This window comes from Babylonia areolata, chromosome 23, assembly GCF_041734735.1.
Source record: "Babylonia areolata isolate BAREFJ2019XMU chromosome 23, ASM4173473v1, whole genome shotgun sequence".
Lineage (NCBI taxonomy): Eukaryota > Metazoa > Mollusca > Gastropoda > Neogastropoda > Buccinidae > Babylonia > Babylonia areolata.
The window spans coordinates 19,797,519-19,812,909 of NC_134898.1; the positions used below are offsets into that span (position 1 = coordinate 19,797,519).

General features: G+C 42.3%; 2 protein-coding genes across 4 annotated transcripts in view; both read left to right on the plus strand.

Moving 5' to 3' along the window:
* The first annotated feature begins 1,479 nt into the window (after nucleotides 1-1,479).
* The window catches only part of LOC143297887 (thymidine phosphorylase-like), a 59,139-nt gene continuing 45,227 nt past the window's right edge, over nucleotides 1,480-15,391 (plus strand). For 2 of the 3 annotated variants that reach the window (XR_013057323.1, XM_076610415.1), the window contains exon 1: nucleotides 1,480-1,614. The gene's annotated coding sequence lies outside the window, so the exon portion shown is untranslated. The remainder of the gene's footprint in view (nucleotides 1,615-15,391) is intronic. The other variant, XM_076610416.1, reaches the window with a different exon arrangement.
* LOC143297888 (thymidine phosphorylase-like) overlaps nucleotides 1,854-15,391 on the plus strand; it is a 58,093-nt gene continuing 44,555 nt past the window's right edge. Inside the window, exon 1 of the mRNA XM_076610417.1 lies at nucleotides 1,854-2,292. The gene's annotated coding sequence lies outside the window, so the exon portion shown is untranslated. The remainder of the gene's footprint in view (nucleotides 2,293-15,391) is intronic.

The window sequence follows — 15,391 nt, forward strand, 5'->3', positions numbered from 1 at the left end:
TCGAAGTAGATTTCTTTTACAGATTTTTGCCAGGAACAACCTTTTTGCTGCCGTGGGTTCTTTTACGTGCGCTAAGTGCATGCTGCACACACGGAACCTCGGTTTATCGTCTCATCCGAATGACTAGCGTCCAGACCACCACTCAAGGTCTAGTGGAGGGGGAGAAAATATCGGCAGCTCAGCCGTGGTTCGAACCAGCACGCTCAGATTTTCTCGCTTCCTATGCGGACGCTTTACCTCTAGGCCATCACTCCACGTGAGTGTGGTGCTGTATGGATGAGGTGATGATGATGATGATGAAGATGTTGACTGACCATGGTAATGACGATAATCATGATTTTAACGAGAGGCACACACACACACACACACACACACACACACACACACACACACACAGGAGGAGAGAGAGAGAGAGAGAGATGATGTGTGTGTGTGTGTGTGTGTGTGTGTGTGTGTGTGTGTGTGTGTTTTAGCTGCGTTTGAAGCAGATAATAAACTTTAACTCTCTCTCACACACACACACACACACACACACACACACACACACACACAACACACACACACACACACACACACACACACACACACACACACACACACACACACACACACACAATGCACAGAGATATCAATCCCGGCCCCTCCCTGTTACCCCCACTGACTCCACTCTGACAGGACACCCCACACACCTCTTGTCATGTCTTTTCTCTTGACGCGCATACCGGCATCAGTCCTCGCAAGTGCAAGTAAAACACTTATCATCATCCCAGCGACGATCAATTCACAGGCAACAAAATAAAAGCATCACTTTAGATTGCAATTTTTCAGAGCAACAGAAGAGGGGGGGTGGGTGGGGGACAGTTGTATGCACATCCTTCAGATAAGTGGGCCTGATGTTGACTCAGTCTTTGTTAGCACTTCATTGCAAGAGAGAAGAGAATCGAGGCAGACATGTATACACACACACACACACAAACACACACACACTCTCTCTCTCTTTCTCTCTCTCTCTCACACACACACACACACACACACACACACACACCAAAACAGGCTAGACACACACAGACACAAGCATACACACAGACACACACACAGCCACAGACAGACACACAGACACACACACAGATGGCAGATGTGGTGTAGCGTATATGGATTTGACCGAACGCAGTGACGCCTCCTTGAGCTACTGATACTAATACTGATACACCTCCTTCGCTCGCACTACTGACGCCCGCCTTCCTTCTTCTTCTTCTTCTGGATGGGTAGCCAACATCGACTTGTCGATGAATCTGAAACGAGTAATGAAACTGAAACGAAACAATAAACATCATCGTCATCATCATCATCATCATCAACAACAAAATCTCAGTGTGACAAAAATCTTGTCAGTCAACCAAGTCAACACACACACACACACACACACACACCACACACACACACATCGCGAACTGACCTGCACGGCGAGGGCGCTCGTTATAAATAGCCGAGCGGTGAGGCCCTGTCCCACCAAAACGAAACACGAAAACCTAAGCGACGCAGTTGAAAGACTGGGCCACTGAGAGTCGGAGCTGCGTGAAAGGAAGGGAAGTGAAAGCTGGAACTGAACAGATAGTAAGTTGTATTAGATGATTGAGAGAGAGAGAGACACCTTGCGATATCGCCTGCGAAGAAACACAGAGAACGTTGTTTGCTTCCAATCGTGTTTGTAGTTGTATTTGTATTTCTTTTTATCACAACAGATTTCTCTGTGTGAAATTTGGGCGGCTCTCCCCAGGGAGAGCGCGTCGCTATATTACAGCGCCACCCTTTTTTTTTTTCTTTTTTTTTTCCCTGCGTGCACTTTTATTTTTGTTTTTTTTCCTGTCGAAGTGGATTTTTCTACAGAATTTTGCCAGGAACAACCCTTTTGCTGCCGTGGGTTCTTTTACAGTCGCTAAGTGCATGCTGCACATGGGACCTCGGTTTATCGTCTCATCCGAATAAGTAGCGTCCAGACCACCACTCAAGGTCTAGTGGAGGAGGAGAAAATATCGGCGGCTGAGCCATGATTCGAACCAGGGCGCTCAGATTCTCACTTCCTAGGCGGACGCGTTACCTCTAGGCCATCACTCCGCCTTGTTGTGGCTGCTGCCTCTGCTTATTGACCAGTCGGTTTCTCCCTTCACACATCCTTGTGTGTAGTACTACTAGTAGTAGTAGTAGTCGCAGTAGTAGTACAAGTACTGCTGCCGTCTCTGTTTGAATTCGGTTCCTTACTGGCAGCTGCAGAAAATCTTCCGGGTCAATCAAGTAAGTGTTTGCCAGTCAAGCAGCGTTGTTGTTGTTGTCGTCGTTGTTGTTGTCGTTGTTGTTTCTGCTGGTCAGTCATGTTGTTGAAGTTGTTGTTGTTGATGGTGCTGTCAGTTAGTGTTCTTGTTGTTGCTGTTGATGCACTGGCGATGAAAAGTAAACAATTTTCGAGTGACAAGTGACTGAAAGGCACACTGCAGTTTCAGTTCTAGTTTCAGTTTCAGTTCCATGGAGGTGTTAAAGCATGCGGACTGGTCCGTATACCAGACCGGTGACAACTTCTGCTGTTACAATTTTTTATAAAAAAAAAAAAGGAGCAGCATCAGTATCAGTATCAGTAGCTCATGGAGGCGTCACTGCGTTCGGTCCAATCCATATACGCTACACCACATCTGCCAAGCAGATGCCTGACCAGCAGCGTAACCCAATGCGCTTGGTCCGGCCTTTAGAAAAAATAAAATAATTAAAAATAATAATAATAATAAAATAAAATAAAATAGTAATAATAAATAAATAAATAAATAAATATTAAAAAAGGAGCAAACATGCTTGATCGTTGCATTTGTCCAACGCGCAGGCTGAACATGTCAGACCTTGATAATCTGCAAAGAGTGTTAATCAGCGTTGTCAGTCAGTCATGGGAGACGGTTTTCATGTCATCATGGAATGTCCAGAAGTATGGCAGAATTACATCAGTAAAAATAACAATTTTTAAAAGCCAAAAAATGTATGTGGCTCTGAAAATAAGTTTTCCTTCGTGCAACTTACTATGTGGAAGTGTTATATATAAATGATGTAAGAAGCAAGGGCTACGCCTGACAGGCAGCATAGTCCTAGTTCTCATTCCTTTCGTCAGTTGTGTTGGAATGTGATTGTGCGTTGACGTAAAAGTTGTGTATGTGCTTTGTGATGGAGTGGAGTATACACTGGTGCTTGTTTTGTGCGATTCTGCCACTGGAACTTCAAGTTATTTGGACATGTTTTCTGTGCAACCTGGCAAGTTTCCGGACTTCTTAGAATATGCTAACAGTTTACCAGGCTCCCTACTACTTATTGTCGGTGACTTTAATTTTCATTTTGATTCACCCACACAGTTTTATACCACTAAATTACTTGAAATTGTCAGTTTGTTCAATCTTAACCAGTCTGTAACCGAGCCTACACACAATCGTGGTCAGATCTTCGATTGGGTGTTGCACAGAAATGAGGACTGCCTCCTGAAGTCTGCCACCGTCGATCACACCCTGTCCTCCGACCATCACAGTGTCACGTGTCATCTGAAGCTCACCAAACCTCCCACGCCCCGTGTGTATAGGGAGGTGTGCACACTGACCTCAATTGACTTAGACTTATTTAAAGCTGACCTGCTGACTAATATCCCTTTTGAGTTGATTGCTGACCAGCTATCCACTGTCCTACGCGCTGCACTCGACAGGCACGCCCCGTCGACTCGGCGCCTGATCTCCAATCGTCCCCCGTCGCCTTGTTACAACACCATGGGACAGAACTGTTGGAGGCCAAGCGGGAGAGAAGGAGAGCTGAGAGGCACTGGCGCGCCACTTGTTTGACCGTCAGTATGGACATTTTTCAGACAGCCAGGAATAGTGTAACAAACATTGTTGACAGGGCAAAGTCAAAGTTCTACTCTTCTAAAATCCTTGCATGCACCACAGCCAGCTTTTCAACGCTACGAACAATCTACTAGGTAAAATGAAAAACACTCCTCTCCCTACAACATTTTCGGTGCAGGAACTCCCTCAAAAGTTTTCTGACTTCTTCATCGGCAAAATATCATGCATTCGTGAGAAGCTTGACTCTGTTGTGTCTCCTTCTTCACCCGTTCAAGAACGCGTGTACAGTGGTCCTGTTTTACATTGTTTCCAACCGGTTACTGAAGATTTTGTGAAGAAAGTGTGTCTGAGCGCTTGTCCGAAATCCAGTGAGCTTGACCCTGTCCCGTCTTCTTTGTTGGTTGAATGTATTGATGTTCTACTGCTACATATCACTCATGTCATCAATTCTTCCTTACTGTCTGGTTGTTTCCCTGAAAGCTTCAAATCTGCTGTTGTACGTCCACTCATCAAGACACCATCTTTGGATCATAATTGTTTGAAAATTTATCGACCTGTCTCTAATCTGTCATTTTTATCAAAACTGCTAGAAAAGATCATATTGTCTCAGCTTTTAGCTCATCTGGAACAAAATGGTTTACTTAATTCCCACCAGTCAGCTTATAGACGTGGCCATAGTTGCAAAACAGCCCTTCTTAGAATAGTGAATGATTTGCTTTCGGGATTTGATGAGGATAAGATATCTGTTCTCGCTCTCTTAGATTCGTTAGCAGCTTTTGACACTATCGACCACTCTATCCTCTTGAACAGACTTAAAACTTCCTTTGGTATTCGTGACACTGCACTAGCATGGATCACGTCTTACCTGTCAGATCGTACACAGAAAGTGTGTGTAAATGGTAGATACTCTAGAGTATCTGCCTTGAAATATTGTGTCCCACAGGGGTCCGTCCTAGGTCCTGTTCTTTTCGTGCTGTATGCGGCTCCTTTGTCGGATGTCATCAGTCATCATGCGATGTTACATGAGAGCTTTGCTGATGACATACAACTTTATCAGTCAGCTTCCATAGCTGAATTTGATGCACTGATGACTCAAACACAGGAGTGCATTGCTGGCCTAAAGGACTGGATGACTCAACAAGCTGCAATTAAATGATGATAAGACTGAATTTATGATAACCTGTCCAAAGAAGTTTCGTCAACATCCTTCCTTTCCTGACTCTGTTCTGATCAATAGCACACCTGTTTCACGTTCTCCCTCTGTTCGCAGTCTTGGTGTAATCCTAGACCAGTCTCTTTCCTTCCAACAGCACATTTCGAATATCTGTAAAGTTGCCTATTTGGAACTGCGTAGAATCAGTTCTATCTGCCACTATCTCTCAACCAATGCAACCAAGACACTTGTATGCTCTCTGGTTCTCTCAAGATTGGACTACTGCAACTCTCTTTTGGCCGGCCTTCCCAAATATCTGTTAGACAGACTCCAACGAATTCAGAATAACGCTGCCAGACTCATTTGAAGAGCTTCTAAATTTGACCATGTTTCTCCTCTCCGTCAGTCTCTCCACTGGTTGCCTGTTTCTGATCGAATAGACTATAAGCTATGTACTCTGACCTTTTCTGCAGTCAACGGATCTGGCCCCAAGTATCTTTCTGAACTCATCCATATCTATACCCCGTCTCGCCAGCTCCGTTCTTCCTCTGATACTCGACTTCTCAGGATACCTCACGTCAGAAGTAAGACCTATGGACACAGATCGTTTTCTTTTCAATCGCCAAAGACGTGGAACAAGCTCCCTGATAACCTCCGTCATTTTGATTCCCCCGCATCTTTAAAATCTCGTCTCAAAACTCACCTTTTCCCTCAGCAATAAGTTCAATTGTGGCAGGTCCACTTCCTTTGCGTTAGCTGTGCTTGACTATGTGTGTATTATGTATGTGTACATAACTACATGCATGTATATGAATGTGTATTGTGTGTGCGTGTGTTTATGTAAGTTTGTGCCTGCCTGTGTGTGCGTATGTGTTAGGGTAGCTGTTAGATACACATGTATGTTAAAATGTATGTATGCAGTGTGTGTGTATGTGTGTGTGTGTGTGTGCGTGTGTGCGTGTGTGTGTGTGTAGTCACATTTTGGTGTGTGTATGTAACATAGATATAATATTTTATGTTAACAAAAGCGTTTTTGTAAAGCACCTAGAGCAGATTTCTGGATAGTGTGCTATATAAGTATCCATTATTATTATTATATATATATATATATATATATATATATATATATATTATTATGTGTGTGTGTGTGTGTGTGTGTGTGTGTGTGTGTAAGTATACAAATATATATATTTATTTATGAAATTGGCCGGAAATGTTTGACACAATGCAGGCCCAAACGAGTGAAGGAAAAAAGCACAAATGGATAACATATGTGTTAACCACCACGGCCAAAGAATGACATATCACAGCTAAATGGCAGAAGGGGTCAACCCGCTATTGCCGCAACCCGCTATTGCCGCGGCCCGTTGTTGCCGCAACCCGCTATTGCCGCGACACGTTAGTGCACTTTCTTTTGATTTTTTTTGTGTAAAATTGTCTTCTTGAGAAAGCGTGGTACGTTACGAACGTTTTATTTCTTTTTTTAGTTTTATTTGTCCCCCACCCCCACCCCCTTGTTTTTGCCCCTCCCCCCCTTTTTTTGGCTTTTAATATGTGATGACACCTGAATGTGTGTTGAACATAATGTGACGAATCCAGATTAATTTTCTTGATTTATAAGACAACGATGCAAACAAGATTGTTGTTTTGTTTCACAATTAAAAATATCATTTCATGTCATAATTCCTCTAACTTTCACTTTCATTTGATCTATGCATTTCTCTATACTTTTCTTATGTTTTGTCTTTTGTTTGCTTTTACTCTTCTATTCTAGTTCAGCGAATAAATCCTTCCTGACGAATTATAACTTCCGCTGGGGGTCGTCCTTTCTCCTTGTGTAAGAGATTTTCTCGTCAATAAAAATTAATGTACATAATGAAATTTAAAAAAAAATTAAAAAAAGACCAACAAAAAGAAAAAAAGGGCTTCGGCAACAACGGGCCGCGGCAACAACGGGACGGGCCGCGGCAACAACGGGCCGCGGCAATAGCGGGTTGTAGCCTGGCAGAATTACATACACCGTAAAAAATAGCATTGTGGGCGCCATTAACCCCCACTTTGCACAGCTATTCTCCTCAGTATAGTTCGAGGATAACTATTTTGACCTTTTACCGAGCGCAGATTCTATTGCTTTGAAGCTCCAAAAATAAGGCCCTTGCTGGACAATGAATGAGAAGAAAACGGCTTCGTGAAAACAGGAAGCTGCGTCATATCGTTACGTAGAACCACGCATTCGCTTCTCTCTCTCTCTCTTTCTTTTTCTTTTTTTCTTCTTTTTTTTTCCCCAGTGACCCATCGACATGTCATGTTGGCGGGGGTCCTATTCTTTATCCCTGGATTAAATATGCACGTTCAGCTTTTGTTTTAAAAAATGATTTAAAAAATTAAAAAAAAGCACCATGATCACAAACATCGACCTGAATCATTATCAGTAGTTCGTGATAATATCCTGTCGTATGTTTTGGGTTTTTTTTGTTGTTGTTTTTTTTCCAAAGTGGGATGGGGGTGGTGGTTACACGGTATCTTATATTACTGTGTACACAGTAGGCGTTTACTAGGTACTGGGGGTTACAAGATAAGATTACCGTACATCTCTCTCTCTCTCTCTATATATATATATATATGTGTGTGTGTGTGTGTGTAAAAGAAACTGCTATGTTCTTTCTGAAAGTGTTGGTCTTTAAGTGTTGTGATTCAATTCTATTCCAATAGAGAGAGAGGGGAGCAGACAGGGGGATATAGGATCAACTAATAATGCACTCACTCACTCTCTCCTCACATCAATAGCAGGGCCACATGGAGTGGTTTTTATAGAGTGTTTACTATAGAACAGCACACACACTAAGCAGTTCACCCTACTTAGCAAAAGCAACACACACAAAGGCAGCACACACTGCCTACTTCAAGTACTTCCTACAAGCAGCATCTACAAGCAGCACCTACAACTACAAGCAGCACACCTGGAACACAAAACCAAAACCCAGGTCAGAAACACTCAAAATATCCTGAAATCACTGACATGAGGGGCCTATACCCTCTCAGCACCTTTCATCACATGTCCGCCAGTATGCACTCCTCTCACACATAACTGATAAATCTAAGTGAGGTGATACAAGCTTCATCAAGCTTACCTGCCACCAACAGTGACATTCCATACTGTGTACAAAACATATCACTGACCAATACAACCCTGTGTTCCAACTCATGTTGCCCATCTTATAATGAAACTCTGTGTTACCATGACCAAACAAAATCTCTTTGCCTTCACAAAGTGTCCAACTGACACAAGTACATGTATGGAAATCATTACTTCTAACATATCTCTGGTAAACAGCAATGTGCAACAACACAGCACTGACCCTCAATGCTCTCATGGTTTACCAACTCATTAATCATATTAAAATGTGCTTTCCCACTTTGAACAAAGTAAACCACTGACACATGGCACAACTCCTACACATGTTACCACAACAACCAACAAATCAAACATGTGTTCCACAACACTTGCTGTTATCCCCATGTGCACACACACACACACACATGAAAAACCCTCAACACACACTGACATTATGTTAGCCTATAGATCTGTTCAGTTCACACTGAACCAACACCACCTACCATATACAAAACAAGTAAGTAATACATCAAATATACAGAACAAGATATCTGTAACCAAATAGAAGGGGGGAGGGAGGGTACCCAAAAGATTTAGGCCAGTACTTCTCTCTCTCTCTCTCTCTCTCTCTCTAGATATATATATATATATATATGTGTGTGTGTGTGTGTGTGTGTGTGTGTCCCCATTATGTGTTGATACAAAAAGTGTATATATACTATATACAAGAAAATGTAATAATTTATTTAAGAAGAATTTTACATTGGAACCAAACCTGGTTGTTGCATCTTTCATTTACATCAGTGTTTATGTGTGAGAATCCTATACATGCAATTGTGACAATTCTTTTCTTCTCCATATCAGTTGCACAGCTTCATAAAATAAACTGTGCCTGTTCTAACTGCAGATACAATCAGATTCCAACATTTTACAGTTCCAAACAAAATGGTTTGAAAAGAAAGATAAGAAATTACAATTGAAATCAGACCATGAAGGATAAATCAATTATGTAAGCATGTATTTGTGTTGAACCAACAGTTCTCCAATAGGAAGTAACACAAATTACAACTGAAAACATCAAAACACACTGATATTATACAGTGGTGTGTAAGTTAGCAAACAGTGTTATTAAAACACTGATGTACATAATTACAAGTCATTTGGCAAACTCTGTAAGAACAAACTGCTGGGAAATGTTTATTTCAGCTGAAGCTGAAATAAGACAGATAAGTATGATAGGTAGGGAAGTTAAAATGCTGTCTGAAATCAGTTGCTTTCCAAACACCAATCATACTGTTAATATTTGTGATTTGGATGAGAAAATAGTCACACTTAGCTGCAGTCTGCATTAATCCCATGAAATATGTATACAGTGAGCATGTGCATGAAGCAGAACATGAAGGAATGACTCTGTGTGTGTGTGTGTGTGTGTATGTTTTCAGTAGTGTGTGTGTGAGTGTTCAGTAGTGTATGTTCAGTAGTGTTTGTGTGAATGTTCAGTAGTGCTTTTGTGTGTGAGGTGGTGTGGTGTAGTATGGTGTGTGGTGTGTGTGTGTGTGTGTGTGTGTGTGTGTGTGTGTGTGAGGGTTTTTTGTTTTTTTTGTGTGTGTTTTTGTGTGTGTGTGTGTGTAGTAGTGTTTGTGTGAGTGGGTAGTGTGGTTTGTGTGTGTGTGCGTGTGTGTGTGTGTTCAGTAGTGTTTGTGTGTGGTGGTGGTGGTGGTGGTGGTGGTGTGTGTGTGTGTGTGTGTGTGTGTGTGCGTGTGTGTGTGTGTTCAGTAGTGTTTGTGTGAGTGTTCAGTAGTATTTTTGTGTGTGGTGTGGTGTGGTGTGTGTCTGTGTGTGTGCTTGCAAATAATGTGTGGGTGAAAATAAAGTAGAAGTGTGTATTGCTCTAAAAGATAATTTGAAATCCAGTCATCCTTACAATTTCAGGTTGTTGCATCTTTCATTTACATTAGTGTTGATGTGTGCGAATCCTGTACATGCAATTGTGACAGTTCTTTTCTTCTCCACATCAGTGGCACAGCTTCATACCAATAAACTGTGCCTGATATAACTGCAGATGCAATCAGATCCAACATTTTTCAGTTCCAAACTATGATTTGAAAAGGAAGAAAATAAATTACAACTACATTCAGACCATGAAGGAGAAATCAATTATGTAAGCATATATTTGTGTTGAACTAACAGTTCTCCAATATGAAGTAACACAAGTTACAACTAAACTGAAAACATCAAAACACACTGATACTAATCAACGGTGTGTAAGTTATCAAACAGTTTTATAAAAAAAAATTTAAAAAACCCCACTGATATACATAATGACAAGTCATTTGGCAAACCCTGTAAGAACAAACTGCTGGGAAATGTTTATTTCAGGTGAAGGTAGGGGGCTGAAGGTGAAATCAGGCAGATAAGTCTTTGATTGCACTCAGACCTATGATGGATGATAAGCTATGTCAAAAGACAATCAAATTAGAACTATGACAGGAAGTGAAGTTAAAATGCTGTCTGAAATCAGTTGCTTTCCAAACACTAATCATACTGTTAATATTTGTTATTTGTGCGTTGACGTAAAAGTTGTGTATGTGCTTTATGATGGAGTGGAATATACACTGGTGCTTGTTTTGTGCGATTCTGCCACCGGAACTTGAAGTTATTAGGACATGTTTTCTGTGAAACCTGGCAAGTATTCTTGCTTGTCAGAGCACGCCATTTCTTCACCATCCCCTTTCGCACGCGCAGCCCGCTCCGCGTGTTCCTGAAGCTGACCTCTACCACAGGCCCTCGCTTGATGCTCATTTTCCCTGTGTGTTACACACGGGACCAGCTCCTGTCCGTGCCTCCTGCAGCACTTGACCCTTCTGTCATCGACGCCATCAGAGGTGCTGGTATAGGTTGTCACCTCCCCCGTGTTCGCACTCATCGTGCAGGACGTCGCAAGCAGAGGAAGATAGCTGTTGTGTGTGGTACTGGCCGTGTAACTTCCACTGACCATACTGTTAAATGCATCAACTTTAATAACCTTATTCGTGTACCTCTGTCCTGCTTTCCCTCCCACCGCTCAACTCACATTTCTCTAGTAGGTCTGTTCAACGCCCAGTCAGTTGGTCCTCGCCTCAAACGCTCAGCGATCAACGAACATCTGCTCTCAATCAGCCTCGACATCCTGTGTATCACAGAAACTTGGCTTCGCAGTACTGGGGATGTAGGCCTAATGAAGCTAAGTGTCGAGATCTCGCTCCCCCTGGCTACACTACCACCTCCTTCCCTCGTGTTACAACTTGCGGGGGAGGAATCGCCTTCGTTGTGTCAGACCGGCTGCTCCCACACACAACGTATACAACTGGGAGAGAAGGAGAGCTGAGAGGCACTGGCGTGCCACTTGTTTGACCATCAGTTGGGACATTTTTCAGACAGCCAGGAATAGTGTAACAAACATTGTTGACAGGGCAAAGTCAAAGTTCTACTCTTCTAAAATCCTTGCATGCACCACAGCCAAACAGCTTTTCAGCGCTACTAACAATCTACTTGGTAAAATGAAAAACACTCCTCTCCCTACAACATTTTCGGTGCAGGAACTCCCTCAAAAGTTTTCTGACTTCTTCACCGGCAAAATATCATGCATTCGTGAGAAGCTTGACTCTGTTGTGTCTCCTTCACCCGTTCAAGAACGCGTGTACAGTGGTCCTGTTTTACATTGTTTCCAACCGGTTACTGAAGATTTTGTGAAGAAAGTGTGTCTGAGCGCTTGTCCGAAATCCTGTGAGCTTGACCCTGTCCCGTCTTCTTTGTTGGTTGAATGTATTGATGTTCAACTGCCACATATTACTCATGTCATCAATTCTTCCTTACTGTCTGGTTGTTTCCCTGAAAGCTTCAAATCTGCTGTTGTACGTCCACTCATCAAGAAACCATCTTTGGATCATAATTGTTTGAAAAATTATCGACCTGTCTCTAATCTGTCATTTTTATCAAAACTGCTAGAAAAGATCATATTGTCTCAGCTCTTAGCTCATCTGGAACAGAATGGGTTACTTAATTCCCACCAGTCAGCTTATAGACGTGGTCATAGTTGCGAAACAGCCCTTCTTAGAATAGTGAATGATTTGCTTTCGGGATTTGATGAGGATAAGATATCTGTTCTCGCTCTCTTAGATTTGTCAGCAGCTTTTGACACTATCGACCGTTCTATCCTCTTGAACAGACTTAATGCTTCCTTTGGTATTCGTGACACTGCACTAGCATGGATCACGTCTTACCTGTCAGATCGTACACAGAAAGTGTGTGTAAATGGTAGATACTCTAGAATATCTGCCTTGAAATATGGTGTCCCACAAGGGTCCGTCCTAGGTCCTGTTCTTTTCGTGCTGTATGCGGCTCCTGTGTCGGATGTCATCAGTCATCATGCGATGTCGCATGAGAGCTTTGCTGATGACACACAACTTTATCAGTCGGCTCCCATAGCTGAATTTGATGCACTGGTGACTCAAACACAGGAGTGCATTGCTGGCCTAAAGGATGGGATGACTCTCAACAAGCTGCAATTAAATGATGATAAGACTGAATTTATGATAACCTGTCCAAAGAAGTTTCGTGAACATCCTTCCTTTCCTGACTCTGTTCTGATCAATAGCACACCTGTTTCACTTTCTCCCTCTGTTTGCAGTCTTGGTGTAATCCTGGACCAGTCTCTTTCCTTCCAACAGCACATTTCGAATATCTGTAAAGTTGCCTATTTGGAACTGGGTAGAATCAGTTCTATCCGCCACTGTCTCTCAACCGATGCAACCAAGACACTTGTATGCTCTCTGGTTCTCTCAGGATTGGATTACTGCAACTCTCTTTTGGCCGGCCTTCCCAAATACCTGTTAGACAGACTCCAACGAATTCAGAATAACGCTGCCAGACTCATTTGCAGAGCTTCTAAATTTGACCATGTTTCTCCTCTCCTTCAGTCTCTCCACTGGTTGCCTGTTTCTGATCGAATAGACTATAAGCTATCCACTCTGACCTTTTCTGCAGTCAACGGATCTGGCCCCAAGTATCTTTCTGAACTCATCCATATCTATACCCCGTCTCGCCAGCTCCGTTCTTGCTCTGATACTCGACTTCTCAGGATACCTCACGTCAGAAGTAAGACCTATGGACACAGATCGTTTTCTTTTCAATCGCCAAAGACGTGGAACAAGCTCCCTGATAACCTCCGTCATTCTGATTCCCTCGCATCTTTTAAATCTCGTCTCAAAACTCACCTTTTCCCTCAGCAATAAGTTCAATTGTGGCAGGTCCACTTCCTTTTCGTTAGGTGTGCTTGACTAGGTGTGTATACATATGTATGTGTACATAACTACATGCATGTATATGAATGTGTATTGTGTGTGCGTGCGTTTATGTAAGTTTGTGCCTGCCTATGTGTGCGTATGTGTTAGGGTAGCTGTTAGATATACATGTATGTTAAAATGTATGTATGCAGTGTGTGTGTGTGTGTGTGTGTGTGTGTGTGTGTGTGTGTGTGTGTGTGTGTGTGGTGTCACATTTTGGTGTGTGTATGTATAACATAGGTATAATGTTTTATGTTAACAAAAGCGTTTTTTGTAAAGCACCTAGAGCAGATTTCTGGATAGTGTGCTGTATAAGTATCCATTATTATTATTATTATTATTTGTATGAGAAAATAGTCACACTTAGCTACAGTCAGCATAAAACCCATAATATTTGTATTCTGTCCGCTTACAAACATTTTATTTAGGTTGCTGCCAACATTTGTAAATAGTATTGAGAAAATAGCTCCACATAATAAATAATGCTGCATTCAGTATTTGTTTCACTTGGGGGAAAATAAATTGAAAATCACACTAACCTGCAGTCAGTTTACCACATGTATAAATCTCACACTTTGTTTTACTCAGCTTAACATATGCTGTATGCCTGCTTACAAAGAACTGATTGCTGTAGGGGATATATTGTAATATCTGGTCAGCCATGCCCATTAACTAATATAGATATAAAAAGCTATGTTAGAATAATATCAAAATAAATCATAATTATGATTGATAAGAAAGTTAACATGCTGTCTAAAATCAGTAGTTCACCAACATTTGATCATAATTTCATGCTTATATTTGTGATTTCATGGGGAAATAGTCACACTTAGCTGCGGTCAGCATGATATTTGTATTCTGACTGTTTACAAACATTCAATTTCTCCAGTAAAAAAAAAAAAAAAAAAAAAAAAAAAAAAAATGAATGTATGGGCACGCTGTGAAGAAGGTGGGAGGGGCAGGGGGTAGGGGGGTTGGGGGCATTAGGGGGGAGAAAAGGGGGAGATCGTGAGTGTGTGTGTGAGTGTGTGCGTGCGTGCGTGTGTCTTTGCTTGCATGCGCGTGTCAGTAGCCCACTCACTGGCAGAACCATCAAAATAGTGACAGCGAAGACATTTTCTTCAATTACAGTTACACAGTGCGCGGATTCACACACACACACACACACACACACACACACGCACGCACACTCAGAGAGAGAGAGAGAGAGAGATTCGTGGACACACACACGTCGTCTGAGACGAGAGCAGGAAGTACCAGAAAACAGTACGGAGCTTTTCAAAGTCACGCACCCAACGCTCACGACAAAGTCCACCACTGAACATGCTTGAAAAGAGCAGGAGAGGGGGAAAACGGTGGTGGTTGTTTTTTTCTTTCTTTCTTTCTTTCTTTTTTTTTTTTTTTTTTTAAATTTGACAGGCGGTTTGGAGGGGATGGGAAAGGCCTAACTGATCTGAGATGTTTACGAGGTTCGTATGCAGGGCCATGAAATGTGAAGCACGCGATCTGAGAACACTTCGCACTGGGGGGAGATAATGCGAACAACAGCTGGTCAGAGCATAGCTGAAGAGACGTGTATGGGAGATGGGGGGGGGGGGCGGGTGGTGGGGGGTTGGAAAAAGGAGGTATGGCCTGGTTGGCTTGACATTAAATTTACCAGCATGGTAGTCTCCTGCTGTACCCTTGAGAAAGGCGTGGACGTTCACTCCGCCAGTCACACTGAGGAGTTCGTTCTTTAGTTTAACGTCTTTTCACTCTAAGTGATATTAGACGAGGGAAGGAAAAAAATCGAGTGGGAGGAGGGGGAGGGGGGGGGGGGATTACTGTGTACGCATACGAGTAAGTGAAAGTGTGTGTGTGTGTATGTGTGTGTGTGTGTGTGTGTGTGTGTGTGTGTGTGTGTGTGTGTGTGAAAATTACTGATTTAAGTTTTGTT